The sequence below is a fragment of the Buteo buteo genome, chromosome 10 (genome assembly GCF_964188355.1).
Source record: "Buteo buteo chromosome 10, bButBut1.hap1.1, whole genome shotgun sequence".
Taxonomy (NCBI): domain Eukaryota; kingdom Metazoa; phylum Chordata; class Aves; order Accipitriformes; family Accipitridae; genus Buteo; species Buteo buteo.
The window spans coordinates 16,856,986-16,875,126 of NC_134180.1; positions in this window are offsets into that span (position 1 = coordinate 16,856,986).

Here is an 18,141-nt window from a genome sequence, read left to right on the forward strand (position 1 = left end):
TTAAGAATATTTATGTATACTGTTTTGTAACCTCTCTCAAAGTAAGAAAAACAAGTGAAATTCATGTAAAGCTCTGTAAGAGTTAAAGGTCTAGCCCCAGGTTGTCAGGAAGCCTTGAAAAAACTAGTCGTAATAAAAGGGTGAATCTACAGAAGGCGGCTGTCAGTGGAGAAGCCTTCAGAAGAGAAACTATGTCCTGTGAAATTCCCTCTCTGCATGTTAATGTGTGAATAAAAGCTGATATATCTTTACTTAGCAGCAAAGTTGATTATATTCTGTCACTTACCAGAATGAAATGGCACAATTCTAGTGGTCTCTCAGTCCAGAATAAACTACTATGCCCCACGGACTAGACTAGCACTCAAGATCATTATCTTCCTGCTTATGTGTTTTGATTGTGGTTGTTAAGCTGGGGTATAGAAATGACGGAGCTAGACTTTTCTCAGAGGTGCACAATGATAGGATGAGAGGCAATGAGCACAAGTTAGAACATAAGGAGTTCCAGTTAGATGTTAAGCAAAAAGTTTTTACCATGAGCGTGGTTAAATACTGGAATATGCTGCCCAGAGTCATGGTGGGATCTCTATCTTTGGAGATAGTCAGGACCCAACTGAACAAGAACCTTGAGCAATCTGTTCTAATTAGACCTGTTTTGAGCATGGGGTTGGACTAAATGATCTCTGCAAGTCCCCTCCAAACTACATTATGCTATTATCTGAGACTTAAGGGAGTATAGACCTGAAAGTGGAGTAATTTACTCCTCTTGCTGAGTAACATTTCAAGCAGGGGGTAAGTTAGCAACTACTACGATAGTGTCGTAGTGTGCTGAAGCACTGTGAGCTCATTTTACTCTGTCTTAAATTGATGAAGCCCTGCTTAGGTATGAGTTGCATGTTACATTCTGTGAAGAAGTAGCTATATACTAGCATTGAGATTGTTGATTCCTGTTTAGGAGAATACTTTCCATACCTATATATGCATCTGTATTTATGTTATCTAAGGTTCACACACGTTGGATCCAATCTTGTTTTATTATGAGGTCTGTGACAAATAAGGCTTGAGGGACCTAGAACATTGTAGTTTGTCTCTCTGTCCCAAGGGAGGAAAACTACAAGTTCTGAACATACCATGCAATCTTCTTTTTTTGTCAGTGTGATTGGCTTTACAGCTAGAAAGTTCCCTTGCTGCAGATTAAAAATGAGATATCTTGTCTTATTGTGGATATGAAGAGCAACTTACTCCCTTGCTTTTTCAGCATGTTTTAGAGAGTGCTTTATTGCACTTTTCCTCAGTCTTCTCTCAGAGAATAAATCCAGTTATTTCAAGCTTTCTGCACACCTGAAAAGCTCATACTTTTTCTCCCTTCTGGATTCTCTCCACACATCTTACATGAAGTGGGATGCCCAGAGTGTGATGCAGCCTTCTAGTGAAGTCTTTACCTGTGCTCTGTAGAATAGAAGGATTTCATTTTGTGTTATGTCTGGCGTCCCTGTCTATACTCCAAATAGGATATGTCTTCCTCAAATAAAACTTTCTCAAACTCTTTGATTTAGGTTCAGTCTGTGATTTTTAGTGTAATTGCTGTTCTGAAAGCCTGTCAGCTCAGTTCAAGTAGTTGCTTATCTGCATCTAGATGTAGCACTTTACACATTTAAATGTAAATACAGTTTGAAGTTGTTTCTTAAGATTAATCTCTGTTAATTTTCAAGGCATAGAAAACTGGAATTTTCAGCCGTGCAAGATAAAAATGCATTGTATTTTTGTTCAGAGCTATAACAATAATGTCAATTCTAATTCCCAAGGCAGCTTGGGTATTAGAGCTGGTTTTGAATGCCATCAGCGACAGACTTGCTCTCTTGGCAGCTGATTAAAATTTCAGTCAAATCAGAATGAATCATGTCTGTGACAGAGAATTGGCATAATGCACTAATGTGTGTTGCCTTAAAATACCGCTTAATGGTAAAGGACCTGTCTACAAATAGAAGACCAATTTCACTGAACTTAGCTTAAAAATCATACTTCAGTTAAAACAATACAAATATGCGTGTGAGTCATCTGTAGGATTTTGGGTTGACTGTTTTTACTGTGAGGTAGTAGTATTTGACTTTTTATCTGCTAGCTTGCACTTGTTTAGAGCTGCATTCAGGATATAATGAAGTAAATGAAGATTTTTTTTTTCCTTTGCTTTCGATGAGCTGAATGAAGTCCTTAAAGAGAAACATTTATTTGGGGGTTCTAGCTACTTCATCTGGTTTTGCACACTAAAATCCTGATCTAGTGGAAGGTCTCCCTGCCTATGGCAGGGGGGTTGGAACTAGACGATCTTTAAGGTCTCTTCCAGCCCAAACCATTCTATGACTCTGTAAAATGACTAGAGAGGATTTTTAGCAGTAAAACTCCACTTTAAACATGAGACTTCCTTTGGCCCTAAGATATCCAGACATTCAAATAAAAGATTATAAAGCATATTGCAAGCTTTGAATATTTCTCTAAAGATTGTTAATCTGAAAGTTGTCATGTTTCTTCTGACTAGCTTTTGCACAGAGGATCCAGGGTTCATTTCCTCTGATAATCCAATAGACAAAACTAAAATAGCTATGCTTGCAAACAAAGACTTCACTTTGATGGAATACCAACAGTCATTGTAATTTATAGTTTGAATTTAAGATTACTAGTTTCCCAAAACAATGGGCTGTGTCCCAGAAGGATGTTGTTATCAGGTCCTTGTTAGTAAATGGCCTTTAGCATATGTTAAGTGCTCACATTCTCTTTTTAGGAGTGTTTGTAAGTAGTCTTACTATGCTGTGAAATAACATTTCATAACAGTAATGTAACAGAATTATTAACTCATTATATATTGTAGTAAATTTATGCATTTAAAATACAACTTGAGAAAAACAGTATGTGTGGAATAATCACAGAAATAATTTCCTTTCTGATAGTGAAGAATGTCAATAGCTCCATTTGTCCTATTTATAGTAGCAAGTTGGAAGGAAATCTTCCAACCTACTGCATAATTAGTACATATTTTCAATTTTTTTTTTCCTGACCTGCTATCCAGTTCTCAGAGGAAGAAAGAAAATGAGTGAGACCTAACAGCACAAACTTCTAAAACTGCAACAGGAAAGTAAAATAAATATGAAAAATTAATCCCTTTGGGCCCTGAAGTCCAATTTTCCAGACACAAGCTCCACTGGAATCCACTGATACTACTGCCAAGGAGTTAAGTTCCCTTGATATATTTTGTTTACTTATCCAACTCACTTTGACTTTTTGGTCTACTGTGTTTGATTTCCTGCCTACTGAAAACATATCAGCCTATTATTTCATTTCTAAAGACAAACCAAAATAAGCACCTTAGCTGCATGGGCAGGAAACAATCAACTTGAAGCACTGTGCTCTGCTTCTCTTTTATGTTTTTGTTTTTGGCAACAGTAACTCAGACAGCCAGGTAAAATGCTATGGGAGCTGGCTGATGCATGACCTCAGTTATCATCAGCCTCTGTGGCTGGTCAGAAGTGCAGTGCTATGACAAATCTTCATACCCTCTCAAACACTTGCTGAGCTTTTCTTGGGGCAGGGATGTGGTAGATGTGAAAGGTTGTCTTAGTAGATACCAAGAAAATAAGACAAAGAATGGAGTTCCTAGTATGTACAACTCCCTAATGTGATGCAACTGTTTGTTTCTTGACTTTTGAAAATATTGTTCCCCATGCCAAAAAAAACCCCAGAACAACCCAAAACCCCAAAACAACCAACAAGCCAACCAACAAACAAAAAAGAATACTTAGGAAATATTTCTGAAAGAGCCATACTTGACTCCACAGCTGTAAACCACTGACCTCTTTCTTGATGGGACAGAGATTCCCACTGGCAGGAGAGCTCATGTTTTTTCAGCTTTACCTTCTCAAGAAGGAAGAAAAAATTGTGGTGCAGAAATCAGGCATTAAGAGGGAAAGCTATTCTCAAATTCTACCTGAGCAATGCAACACTACCTGTATTTGTAATAGAAAGTTGAACAACCATGCTTACTTTCAGCAGCTATATTATCTGAATTGGGTTTTTTTAAGTGCTTGGAGAAGCAAATTATGTGCATTTTCCTAGTGATCCAAATAGTAACACTGCTTGGAAACTAACTTTACGGTGTTCAAATGCTAATGTTTGCCCTCAGGGAAAAGAAAGCATTGATTGTTTAAAGGAGATGTGAAATGTATTTGGCCCCATAGTGGCCTTCCACTGGAAGGAGCAACATTTTTATTTGAATAAATGAAAATCAGTGATACATAGGATAATTGTTTGAATAACCAAATTGGATGTATTTACAGTAAAAAATGCTGTACATTTTCAAGTTAATTTTCAAAAAGCTAGTGTATCACACCTTAAATTTACAATGTCAAGTGATTTTAATATGCAACTTGTGAATGCTGAGGAGGGTTCATTTTACATGTTTATGTAACACCGAATTCATATTTAGTCATATGTAAGGGAAGCTGGAAATTGCAGACAGTGATCTAAATAATTGATTTTCTGCAAGCTGCACGTGAATGATTCTTCCATGAAGAACAGACCCACAGACTCCAGCATCAAAAGTAGGAAGCAACTTTGTTTTAGAAGAACAATTCTTGTAGAGATAAGTGTCAAACAGCCTCTGAGCTCACTGCAAGGTTGCTGGTTCCAAATGGACTGATTTCTTCTGAGTGAACGCTCACTCTGAAAAACAGCCTGGTATCCACTAGGAAGGTGAAGCCCTTTCTCAGCGTTTTATTCCTCTAATACACCAAATAGCTCAAATTAAGTTCATCCACAGGTAGTGTAGCTTGAATGAATTTTGTTTGGAATAGATTGCCCAAATAATCGATACAGCAAAAGACCAAAAATAAAAATAGTTGTAAAATGGCAACTGGAATATGAATGGTACAAATAAACTCTGTAATGAAAGTAGACATTGGTAAGGCTTGGGGCGCTGCTAAATGAGCAATGTTGTGTCGTCTAGCTTTCCCTTCTTTACTAGGCTGGACTGACTGACATAAAACTGGTTAACAGTTGGTATTGTGCTGTTCTCTTTATTGACATGGCTTCTTGTATAGTGATGAAATATCTTTCATCTAATAAAAAGTATATGTACCTGGTATGTGATGTGAGGTCAGCAGGGAATTCCTTGTACTATAACTGGCTAGTCATTTGTCCATTTGGTCCAAAGAAATATTCTCCCACTGAACTAACAATAGATTTCTTAGCTTAGCGGTTCATTGGAAGATGGAATCCAGCTGCTTGAAATTTGAATAGTCAAAAGCAATATTGCTTAAACTACAGTTTAAGTTGTGGAGTCTTTGTGGGTCAGTGGGATAATTCCTGGGATCTGTGATACACTAATAGTGATGCTTTTTCCTGGGAAGTCAGCAGTCCCCTCCTGTCGAGTAACTGGCTGCAGGTCTGGCTTTGTGCAGGAGGCAGTCTGGCCAGGAGGCAATCATGGGGCTCTGCGGAATGACAGCGGTTGGGAGCTGGACATGTTTAATTGCTCTGGCTTTTGCAGCCCATTTCCAGCCTCTGTCACTGTTGGGCCAAAGAGTTTTGGGTGTGGGCTGGGTGTGGACTCTGGGCAGATGTGTTGCATATTGATTGTACTGCCCATAGACCAGCATGTGTCACACAAGCTAGCTTCATACAAGGGTTATAGTCCACATGCTAATAACATGAATATGTCCTGCCTGCCCTACCAGAGAGATAAGTTACCACTGTTGAAATGCAGTCTATAGCTTTGATTTAATTATTCACCTCAGTTGTATTTTTTCCAACTAGTCTATTTTTCTCCAAGAAAATACAGTATGAATCACACTAATCTGTGATTCGGTGGACACTCATTGCGGTAAGACTGAATCAGAAGCTGTCTAATTAACCCCTTGAATATTTTGGAGTGTGTTCATGCATAGAAATTCAAGTGTGGGTGGAGTAATCAAAATTCCTGCTGCCCTTTATTCTGGGATGAAGAGCAGCTTAGATGCTAAGTCACCACATATCTTTGCCTTGCAACCTTTTGTTCTTTATTAGCAGAGAATAATATTTTTATCCCAGAATATAATTGTGTTCCCAAGGTTCAGGTCATTCATATCAGTCCAAATAGAAGAAGAAAGCTGGCCAAGGGCATATCTGGAAAAAATAATAAAAGCAGAAAATTTCTGTATGCTGAGCTATTTGGAAGATCCGAAAGTTGAACAGAAAGGGCTCACACCTCTGATGTTCCAGTAGAGTACTAAAATGAGTTACTCCTGTAATAATACCTACCTCTCGGACTGCTCTCAAGAGCTGGATATTTATGTTCTTTTTTGTTATTAAACTTTTAATCACAGGGTACCCTTCTAATTAGAGTAATTGATCTCTTACATGCCTGTATGACGCTACACTGTTCATTTTGGGAGACACGCATGCAGTAAGCCAACTTATGAAAATAATGCCCATAACAAAAACAGTGGTTTCTTTATAAGCCCTTACAGCAGCCAGTTGAACCAATTCCATCATTAACTTTAGTGTAACGAGAGAGTATTTTTCTAGCACACTGCTAGGCTTACAAATCCCAAGCACTTTAGTTATATCATTACAAGATCCCAGCTTTCATACGGAACTATATAGCTTTTTTTGTTGCCTTGTTTAATTTTTCCCCAGCTTTTCTAAAAGTTAATTTGGCAGGCTGGCCTCTTGCTACCTCTGCAGCAGATACCTTTTTTTTTTTTTTTTTTTTTTTTTTTTTCTCCTGGGCATCACAGCAGAATATGCTCATCTAGGGTAGCTGAGCTCTCTAAAGCTTAAGCATGGCAATTTTATAATGTGTTTAGCCAGTGCCACTCTGGTGCCCAAAACCTGACATTGGTCTCTGACTTCAGGTTGTTCCACTCATGAAACGAGGCAAGAGAATTTTGTAGTACCACACTTCCTTTATTTTTACAGTCTTACTCATTCTCACATGCCATCCTCTCTGTTTATTCTTCAACTTTTGTGTGATGTTTTTTAGTATACTTAACAGCTGCCACTCTCAGGCACAAGCACCTGTCTTTTTAATGCCTAGTCTCAATAACTTCAGATTCTTCAATGCATTCTTCAAATGCATCAAACATTTTTGTGCTTATCCGGAAACCAGTTAAAAAACTTAGGGCTAGGGGAGGGGTAATAAAGGTGGAAAAAAAGGCTGTATTTTCTCTAGTTGACTGGAGAGCAAGACTGTAGATCTAAATCTTATATTTTTCTCTCCATATTGCACCCATTTACCTTTGGGATCTTAATTTCCTTCCTGCTTCCTTTTGCTTTCAGTTCTGCATAGGGGCTTCATTCAGTTCAGTATTATATTTCTAACAGGAAGAAAGGAAATAATTCCACAGATTAAATGATTCAAAGAAAAATATTTTCATACCCTTCATGTTGCTACACTTATAGATGTTATTGTAAACAGTTTTTCATTCTTTTAACTATCATATACTGGATCTGCATAATTATTACAGGTGCTTGGATAATTTCAGGTTGTTTCTTTTTTCAGAATATAAGTAACTCTTCTGCAGTTTTATAGAGCATACATTGATGTATTTTATTGTTTTTTTGTTATTGTACTGCCATCATTAGAAGTTCCCTGTGGGATATCCACAGCTCCACGTTGTCTTTTTCTTTTCCAGATCATTTCAGGGTTTTTCAAATTCACTGTTCAACCCAGGGAACAGGATTTGTTAGCTTGGTTTTACTGAAGTTTAAACTTAAATCAGATTTCAAAGTACTAATAAATGATTGGCCACCATCCTGACTGCAGGCCTGGCTAGGGTCTTCTGACATGAATATTGCAGGTGCCTTTCCCTCTTGACTACTCCTTTTTCTGGCAGACAGACTGTTCTGCATCAGCCCTTCCCATTTTGCTTTTTTGCCTGTTTAAATCCTTAACCTACATTCCCTATTGGGCTGTAACACCTCATTATTTCTGCTTTGTCCCAACACTGCACACTTGGCTGTTATGCTTTGCCCGGATCAGACTGCTGAGAGAAGTGCAAAAGTAACAGTTCAACAGTCTATACTGAAAATTACACAACTTGGCCACTGCACTTAGCACTGCTTCTTTCCAGGTCTTCTGTTTGGATATTTCTTACTTGTCTTAATGTTTCATACAGGAAGCGATAGAAAGGTTTTAAAATTTGTCTACCTGAGAGCTTATCTGTTTTCATCTAATGCCTGAGTCTGAGCTGGCCACTATTTTTCTCATGAAAACTTACTCCAGGGAGGCAGATTCTCTCTTGGAAGAAAACATCCCCCACTAGTCCCCGTTTTTCTCATTAAAAAAAAAAATAAAAAAATTAAATGAATCAACATGAAACATTTCACATAAATCGTCACACACTTTAGGAATCACCATAACATTTGTTGGACTATGCTATGGCAAAATGGTTGAAGGAGCTTTTATAGCAGAGAGAGAAAGACACCAGTAAAAGTAGATAAGAAGAGGTGAATGATGGGGTTCAAAAACTCTGGAGAAATCATTCTGAGGAAAAGTGAACTGCTAAAAAGAGACTTTGCATACAATTATTTCCACACATCGCATATTTGACTTTACAAAACTGACCTGATTACAAGTAAAGAACACTAGTACCAGAAAGATCTGAGAGAAGCAGACTATGCTAGTGATCATGCCCAAAAACTTACTTCAATTAGTACTTCTGCTCGTCACAGTTTCTGGTCTTCCTCTCCTGTTTATCATGGTGGTTTGTGATATTTTTTTCCTGTTTAATGTAAATACTAACATTGGTTACATTGTCTTTTTGTTCTGGGAGGACAGCAATCTATCAGGCACAGGCATGTTATAAATAGAACCACTTGACAAGTGGTAACAAGGTACTTGATTCCTTTTTAACTTTTTCTCATCATCTCAACTCCATCTCAGCTGAGCTTTCCCCCTAAAAGTTTGTAGTATCTTTTAAGTGCATTTATTGGCTACCTTCTGAGTTTTGTTTGTTTGTTTTTCTGTAGCAAACTCTCTGCTTGGAGATCCTAGCTTTTTCCATTCCAATTACAGTGTAGATGAAGCCCTAGCAAGCTGAGTTTGGCAGATGACCAGTATTTGTTATAAAGTCAGGAGAGTGTGCATCCAGAGTCTGGACTAGTCATGCTGGAGACATCATCTAGTCTTTGAGAATAAAATGGTTGTAGAGAGTCCAAGAAACATTTTAGGATGTAACTAAATAACAACACTGAACTTGGTTCCTTTTGTAATTTAGAGGGACTCTAGAAGAAATAATCATTAAATGCTTTTCAGTGTTTGATGTCAGTCATTTGTGAAATTCTGTTGGATTTCATAATTAGAGTAATCTAACAGGTAAATGAGTAGAACAAGTATAAATAAATATAATTTTTTCCCTACTTAGAAAGGGAAAATAATGATAAATTATTATATGGTTCAGTTAGCTAATGTGAATAGTTCAGAGAAGAGCTTAAAAGCCCATGAAACTGAACAGTACTGTATTAGAGAATTTTACTTTTTAACCATGCTACTTTGACTTCCTTCATGCTGGCAGATTCATCATCATAATTAAATGTGCTTTTTTATGTGTCTGGTACAAAATAGTTTTCCTTGGTTAAGTGGCAAAGTACAGCTGTTTAAATTTCTCTCTACTTCTAATTGGACCCCCTGAGCTTTGCAAAACTAAGGACTGTGACTGAATGGATCTTGTTTCCTTTTTAAAAAGGTATCAGCCAACAGGATACAAAATAAAAGGAGCTCAATAAAGAAGTCTTCTTTTATTAACAGAGATTAAATCTTTCCTACTAAAGTCAAGAGTGCAACTCCCCTAAGCTTCCAGAGGGGGCAGGATTTCATCTCAAGTGAAAGTAGGATGTGAAACTTAGATTTCCCATCGACTTTTGTCCAATCTGTGTCCTACTGGAAGTAGGCACCTTGCAGTTCCTTAATAGAATATGATGATATTACCAGCCCAAAATTAGACCGTATCCAGACTAAAATTAATGTAAATTATACTGAAATTTTAACTGTTTTGAGACACATTTCTTGACAATCAGATGCTTTGATTAGTGTAGAGTCTGAGGGATACATAGGTTGGTAGTGTGGTTCTCAGGTTCTTTTGAAGATCATTCTGCCTCTGTAAAAAATATCAGCTTTGAGGTACAACATAGTGTTTATCACTTCTTGATGAAACTGGTATATTAATTGTAATCTCGGTAAATGACGTTTTTCTTTGTTAGAGTAATTCATATTAACTATGTAAATGAGTTCCCGAACATTTTAATGGTATATTTTTATATGTTTTAAAGACTAATTTTGGTAAATTTTAGAGATTCTGATAGTGGCAATTCTTCAGATGCAACTAAAATAAGTAGTAGTCAGCAGTTTTGATAGGTAATGCACAGAGAGACTCAGACGTGGAACTCTTGCACTGAATTCTGTAACAATATTTTGCCTTTACAGGCCTTATTATCTGGCATTCCATGTTGATCCTAGTGGGAAATAAAATGAATCTACATAGATACATAGCACACTGACAATATTTCCTATCTGTAAAAATAATTTCTAATTTACCTGCTGCAGGATGTTTCCTAAGTCCAAATGCAATGTTTTACATGTAAGATTGCTTCAGCAGAAAATGTCAATCCATGGAATGACTACTATGTATTAGTGGGGTATTCTTTCTAGTCTCTAGAGTGTCAGGAGAGAGACCCAGACATGTTCATTTTGCCGTTGGACCTAACAGTTTACATTACAAGTGTATTTACCTCCCTAAGCAAAATTGTACTCATTGTATAACCTATTTGTCAATAAGAAAGTATGTATCTCACTTTCCCCTTATGCTAGAACTTCCTTTATCACAACTCCTTTAATAGTTATTTTCTGTGAAGTTGATGTACATTTAATTAGAGTGTATACCAATTAGGAAATACAGAAGAAGAAGAGATTGTGTTGTGGTCAGGCAGCACCAATCTGTGCGAAACTCCTCTACAGACTGGGATCGTGCAAGGAGCTAAAACGAGGCAGGTTCCATCTAAGCATCCTTCAAAGGCTAAATAATATTTACCAGCAGCTTTAAAGTTTAGAGCCAAATAAATGTCTAATATTAATTTTAAAAAGTCCCATTTGCCTTTCTTAATGTTACACCTCTCAAATTAGGCCTCACTGCACATGGTCTTAATTTTTAAGTCCCTGTGTGAAACACACTTTTAATCTCCAAATTCCCCCCAGTCCATCTTGAAGAGTAAATGTTGCATTCATAAAATGGCTGGTAATTATAACCCAGACATAAAATCTGTGTAAAATGTAGAGCAAAACTTAATGACAAATGTTTTTTTTTCATTATATTCATGCCTGTGTATTGTCTCCTTTAACTGCAAATACATTGTGGCAGGATCCCTACCATTTCCATGAGCCACTCAATTGCTTAAAATTCTTTCACTACTGCTGAAGGATATGACATGGTCATTACTACCAGAGTAAACACTTGATAATAATCTTATGTGAAGTGGGTGAACAAGAAATAACTTTTTAAAGCAAAGAAGAAAAAAGATTCCTAGGCAGAGAAATACAGTCTTGTTTCTCACTCCTTTTGTTTAGAAATGTATAGTAGGAGGCCTAAAGGACAATATCTCTCTCTATCTCTCTATATAGATATAAAAAATCCAATTTTAAGGACCAATACATGTTGTTGATGGATGTGCTGAGTCTACTGACTTTATTTGCTGGCACTAGTATTTCATACGCCTTTCAAGCTGAATTTACTTGTCACCTTAGACATTAAGGCAAAGATATGTGAGCCAAAATCTGGAGATATTTAATACTGGCAACATCCAAAAAGATTATTCAATCATTATTCACTTCTGTAGATGGAAACTGCTTGCTCCTTGACCTTTAAAATAATTCATTGTGGCAAGCTAGCTGAATCTAGCTGACTGAGAATGCAAACATATTTCTGTATTTAATAAGGATTCCATCAGCATACCCAGAACATCTTCTCCAAAAATTACATTTCTTCTGAAAGAATTTATTGCTCTTAAAAGTCATTTTCTCTTCTTGAATTGAAAAGTAGGGAATGTTCAGGTGGTGTAATTGGTAGCTCTCAATGATTTTTTGGTATTGAAGACACCATTTTATGTATCCAAGAACAGGTTGAACAGCAGTATTTAGTTACAGAGATTGAAGGCTTTTTTGGTGGGCAAAAAAAGGAAAATTGGAACTGGACTTATGCAGCATACTGTGACTAGCTGGCCCAGAACATCAATTACATCTAGAGCATTTTTCTCTTTTTTTCCTCCCTCAAAGCTGTTTAACTTGAGTATGTTAAAAGGACAAAAGAGAGTAGAAAAAAACCTTTTTTTTTCCTCCTTCAGGTAAATGTTGTATTTTCATGTCTGAGAATCTGTTTATTGATTATGTTGATACTGGCAACAGCAAAGCCATTTTTAAAATCCTCAGTATGTATATATCATGATTAGTACATGAACTGAGTCCAATCCAGTTCTAGAGTTATTTATGTCTTCTCTTATGGGAAAATGAGTAAATAAATGCAGACATGGGAAAAACTTGTGGTAATGTGCTTCTCGTGAATGCACACTGGCTTTAAAATGATGAAATAAAGCTATCAAGGCAAACAGGAAAAGTAGAAAAGAACATGAAGAAATTCTTGTTCTTGTATTCCCATATAGACACAAATGTCTGAGAAGCTGAGGCCTTACCAACGTTCTTGGCAGTAGCGAGTCAACAGCAGTAGTTGCAAGGCAGTAGTGCCCTCACCCTCGATTTCCAGCCCCCTCAAATAATATAGGCAGCCTTTGGTATGAACAGGCATCAGAACGACCTGCTTCAGCGTACCCGAGCACTAGGGTAAGAGTGGTAGGGACAGGGAAGAATAGGCTTTCTCTTAGTTGCTACATATTGCTTGCATGCCACACGAAGTTGTACTGGTGACTAACTAACTAAGAATGAGGCCAGTGCATGAATTGCAGTTTGCCTATTGAGAGAGCAAGCAACAATTCTTCTAGTTTGCCATTATGCTTAAACCAGAATTGGCCCTATGCTATACTTTCTTTTAATTTTGCTTCCTTTAGAGTTTCATGGGTGGTTTTTTTACATGCATGCAGGTCTACTTTGTGGCAGAAAGCTAGGGCTGTAAACTCTGAGATGAGACCAACTTTTTGTTCTGTGTTTGCACAAACCCTGTGAGGTCCTTCTTGTTCATGACTTTATGTAAAGTCTGATCCTGAAAAACGAAAGGATAAATAAAATATTTTTTAACTTTTATTCACACAAGCACCCTTTAACAGTTAAGGTTATCTCACAAAAGGCAGCAGAGTCCTACACACGATAAGGAAGATTCGTAAGGTGAGTCCCTTGAAGGTAGCACTTTCACAACACAAATTTCTGCAGTTTGCTTGGACAGCTGATGAATGAAGGAAATTACCAATACATGTTTTCCGTGGTGTGCACACAATATGTATTTACCTGTTTGGAACAGGTCTGGTTTTGCCACCCTTACTGTATGTCAAATTGTACTTCATTTCTGAAATACTCCCACTAATTTCAGAAGGACTTCCTCCTTACAAGGAAGGGATTGACTCAGTGAAAAAGTGGCAGGAGATGAGACACTGATGGGCTCTTTAATTATTCTTTTATCACACAGTCACCCTGGAATAAATAGACTTCATTCTTAAAAGCTGCTGATATTTATCTTCTGGAGAGTTAGGCAGAGATTTTTCTCCTGAAGCTGTCCTGTAGCCCAGCTCTGCTAGGTGTGTTGAAGATTGTTGTGATAACCATGGAATATAACAAGGGGAAATAAATCTGCTCTTATTGTGTTGGTTTTTTCTTCAGACTAATCCAAAATCTATACCCATTCAGAACAGAGCTCAACAAATATTGAAACATGGAAAAAACAAGTATCATTCCCACCTTATGATAATTCAGAATTGAATACTCATCCCTTCCCCCTGTTCCTCCAGCTCTTCCATTAACTGAGATTAGGAAATGCTTTATTCACAGCTGAGTAAACTTGTGAAATGTTTCATTATTTTAGCTCTCAATACTATAGTGAGAGGTATTGATTTAGAATCCTTAGCTAGAGGACAATATGTGTATTTTGAACTGTTCAGGAGCTTTTAATAGGGTTTTTTATTTATTTAAAAATGCCTGTTTATTGAAATCACATCTCATAAAGTTTTCATTAAAAAAAGAGACTGGTATGACTTAATATCTCATTTTGGAAAAAAAGATGAATTTTTTTATTATTGGTTCAAATCAATGTTCTTTTCACAGTTTATTCTTGGTGAACAGACCTTTTTCTGAATCAGAAACAAAACCAAAGCCATACTCTGAACATGTAGAAGAGCACTTAGATTGCTGCAGAAGTCGCCTCCTTCTTTTGTGAATAATTAGATTTTTGAAATCAACCTTTTTCAGAGCTGATTGGCCAGGGAACCCTTCTTTGCTGTTCATACTACGCTCCATACCAGTATTAAATGTGGAAAAGGAAATATGAAGAAATCCTGAAGCAGTTCTAGAGCAAGGTTGTAACTTCCTTGGGTGAGTCCCTGTGATTCAGATGAGCTAATCTTTGTTCACATCTATAGATCTGGGCATGCAGTCTTCCCCGAGTCTGGCCTGGCTTCCCTTCAGAGGTAATAGAGGGGGACCTGCAGTAGAGATCTGTAGTGTAGTTTGGTAGATACAGACTGGAAATGAGGGCTATCCCTCACTGCTGGGGAATCAAGCCATGGTGAACCCCTGGGGAAATGTATCTTAAGGTACAGTATAGAATATTTTTCCAGAGTATAGGCGAAGTTAAGAGCTTTTTCTCTATATAGTCTGCCCCAAAGTAATTCTTTAATTAGTAATAAATACTTAATCATGGAGCTGATATTGAGAGAATACTGAGATGGGAGAAAGATTAGCTAAAGAATATTCTTCTAGGAAGAGTGAAAAGGTAAAGGAATTATTTAACGTGAATAAAAGTACAATAATTTTTCTCTAAGCCACTCGCACGTATGCCTAACTTCAAGTATCTCTGCAATTTCTTGTGTGATTATTAATAATTTTTTTCAGAATCGCAGTTCAAAAGCCCATTATTCCGTTCTGTCAAATAACATGCTCTAAAAATGTATTAATTTTCTTCTTTGTTTAATTTATATAGTAGCCACATTTAGGAACTGAGAGTCTGTTCTTGCTGTTTTTCACTCTGCCCAAACCCACAAATGTTCCTTCCCTCAGAAGTTTGATTTAGATATGGGTTCTGGAGGCATATACTGACTCTAGATACATAACTGACAATATCTAGTGGTAGCAGCATTCAGATGAATAGCCCTACTGATGTCAGTGGTATTTTTCACTAGAGTTAGAATCATAGACTCAGGCTTCTTTTATATATATTTCAGGCTCGAGCGCCCTTTTGTAAATGCGTATTATATGTCAATTTATATGTTTAAGGATTATTTTTTCCAACTGAAATCTGTAAATGTTTTACCTGAATTAGCCCAGCGTGCAGCTGCTTCAATTTACCTCACAACAAATGCAGAAGGCAGATATAAATCTCAATTCCTGCCTTGCAGACAGTTTATTCAGAGATGTAGGGAGATGCATGGGGCAAGCTGGGATTTTATAATCCAGAGGTAGGCCATTCAAGCCTAGGTACCTTGCAAAGACCTCATGTCTAGTTCCTTCTTGCAGATGAGTGAAATGTTAATAGCACTCATCTAGGAAGCAAGTGCTTTTCCCCTCTTTCCCTGAGTGCATTCACCTCCTTGCCTGCCTTGCAGGGGATGCACTGCCAGTCCATAACCTATTCTGTGCTGGTGCAGTCCTTCCTCTACTTTTTCCCCTTTCCAGATGGTTTTCTCAATTTTGGCCTATGTCTGTTTAATGGAAAATGCACACCTGGTCATGGCAATGGGCTCCAACATCCCCATCTCTCACTTGGGAATACACATTTGAATCTTGTCAGGCTGAAGAAGAACCTGCTTGGAATTTCATGGGCAAATAACCTACAACTCTTTTTCCTTTTTTTTTCTTTGCGGGTGACACTTAAAAACAAGGTGGCGTGGGGGTGGCTTTTACTGCAGCTTGGCAATTTTCAAAACTTTTGTAATGCAATGGTTGAAATAAGTTATAAAGCAGTTACCTGTATCTCGTGAATGTTTTTGGCTCTTTTAGATCTTTCTGTAACCTAAAAGCCTCAAGTTGAGTAGCTGGAGAATGGAGATCCATATATAGGAAAAGTGTCTGTGTGTCTCTTTTGAGTTTGTTGTTTTGTTTTGTTTTTGTTTTTTCCTCAGGCAGGGCTTTAAGGGGGTGGGGAAAGCTGTTGGCTTTCACTTCAAATAGGTGAACATCTGCTGTAACTCTCAGAATGGATGTACATATTTCTGTTACATAGTTCTGTGGCTGGTTTTGTGCAGTAAATATACGATTATGTTGTACTTCATATTGTAATCATCTGTATCACTCTCTACTTGCAAGAGAACGCCTTCCTCTCTTTTTTAACATTTGTTCTTTCATAAACCCACAAATGACAACCTAAAGAATAACTAAATATTCACTCTGGCAAACCCAGTGCTCTTTTCATGAATGTCGTGCCTTTTGCATTAGAACATCACATGGTAAAATGGCTTTGTGCTGAAGGACTGATGCATGTCTAATTGGCAGAGGCAGCATTTTATACAATGTTTAAACTTGAAATGGTTGGAAGTTTCATGTGACGATATATTCTCAATCGATAATGCAGTTTCTATGAATGAGACTTTTTAATGTATGTTAACTTTTTTAAGGGTTTTTTTGGGTTTTTTTTGTTTGTTTGTTTTGTTTCAGATGAGGAAACTCAAAATTAGTTCAACTCTTTAAAATCTGCTTGACCCAGATCAGAACTTACTATTCCTTATCTGAATTAAACTGTTATTTCAAAAGAGTCTAACAAATTACATAACTGTATTGCTCTCTCATTACATTGCTTTGAGTCTTTATCATATTAAGCAAGACTCCCCAGTAGCCCATAGTTCCCATAATTTATATAAGATTTGCAAGATCTGGAGCTGCAGTACTGCTGCAGTATTAATTTATTAATTTATTAATTAGTTTAATAAAACCAAAATATTTCAGGAGACTTTCACAAGTTGAAAAAAAAACCATTCAGTTCTAGGAATATTAAAAAAATAACATGAAAAGACTAATGTTTTGAAGTTGATTTTTTCAGAATTGCCATTTCAAAACTATTTTCTCCTATCACCTATATCAAGATGGAGCAATTTAGGTGTTGAAATGCTGGAATTTCTCAGATGATGAAGATTCTTTGTCTCCAGTTTTTGAACATTGTTGCTACTGTGCGAGATCTCAAAAATTCAGTTAAAAAGAAAATGCAAATTGCATCAACCATTATGATGGAATCTGTATGGGGTATGCTTATAAACTAATTAACAATAAAGGAGTTTATTAGAATAAAAGAAATACTTAAGGAAATAAATTTGAGCACTCAACATAGCAATTACTTGAGAAAATCCAACATGTGGTAAATGATAGAAATACACCCTAGTAATCCTTCCATGAATGTTAATAGTGGTGTATTCTGAAAAAAGAGTCTTCAATAATTTTTCTTCCAAATCTGTTATTTTTCTCACGTTTTACTTTTTTTTTATTTCACTAGGTAATTCTGAATATAAATACATATCCAAATGGTATGTCAGACTGAAGTGATTATCCATTAGATATAGTACAGATTAACTGAAGGAGAAGAAAAATATGTCAACAAGACTAAATAACCAAGGTATGGTACAGTTTGAGTTCAGGCCTTTATTGGGTGTTTAATCACTTTGACAATGTCAGGATTTTGTATTTATTTTAAAAAGTATGTTGGCCTACAGTGTTTCTAGCAATGTAATCAAATTCTTGTACTTTATCTAAAGGGTCTGCAAAAAGGTGCTGAAATATTTTACTTTTGGGTAAAAATATTTTTGTGATAAAAAAATATTCCTTACATAGAGAGAAGTTGCTCTTTCCAGTTTTCATATTGAAAGTTGAGAAAGGTTTTCAGTAGTGTCCAACAGAAAACAAGCATACAACTGCTTTTCAAGGGATGATGGGATATTTTGCTGCCTTTTTGCTGCTCTACTTTTCTGAACTTTCCAAGCTAA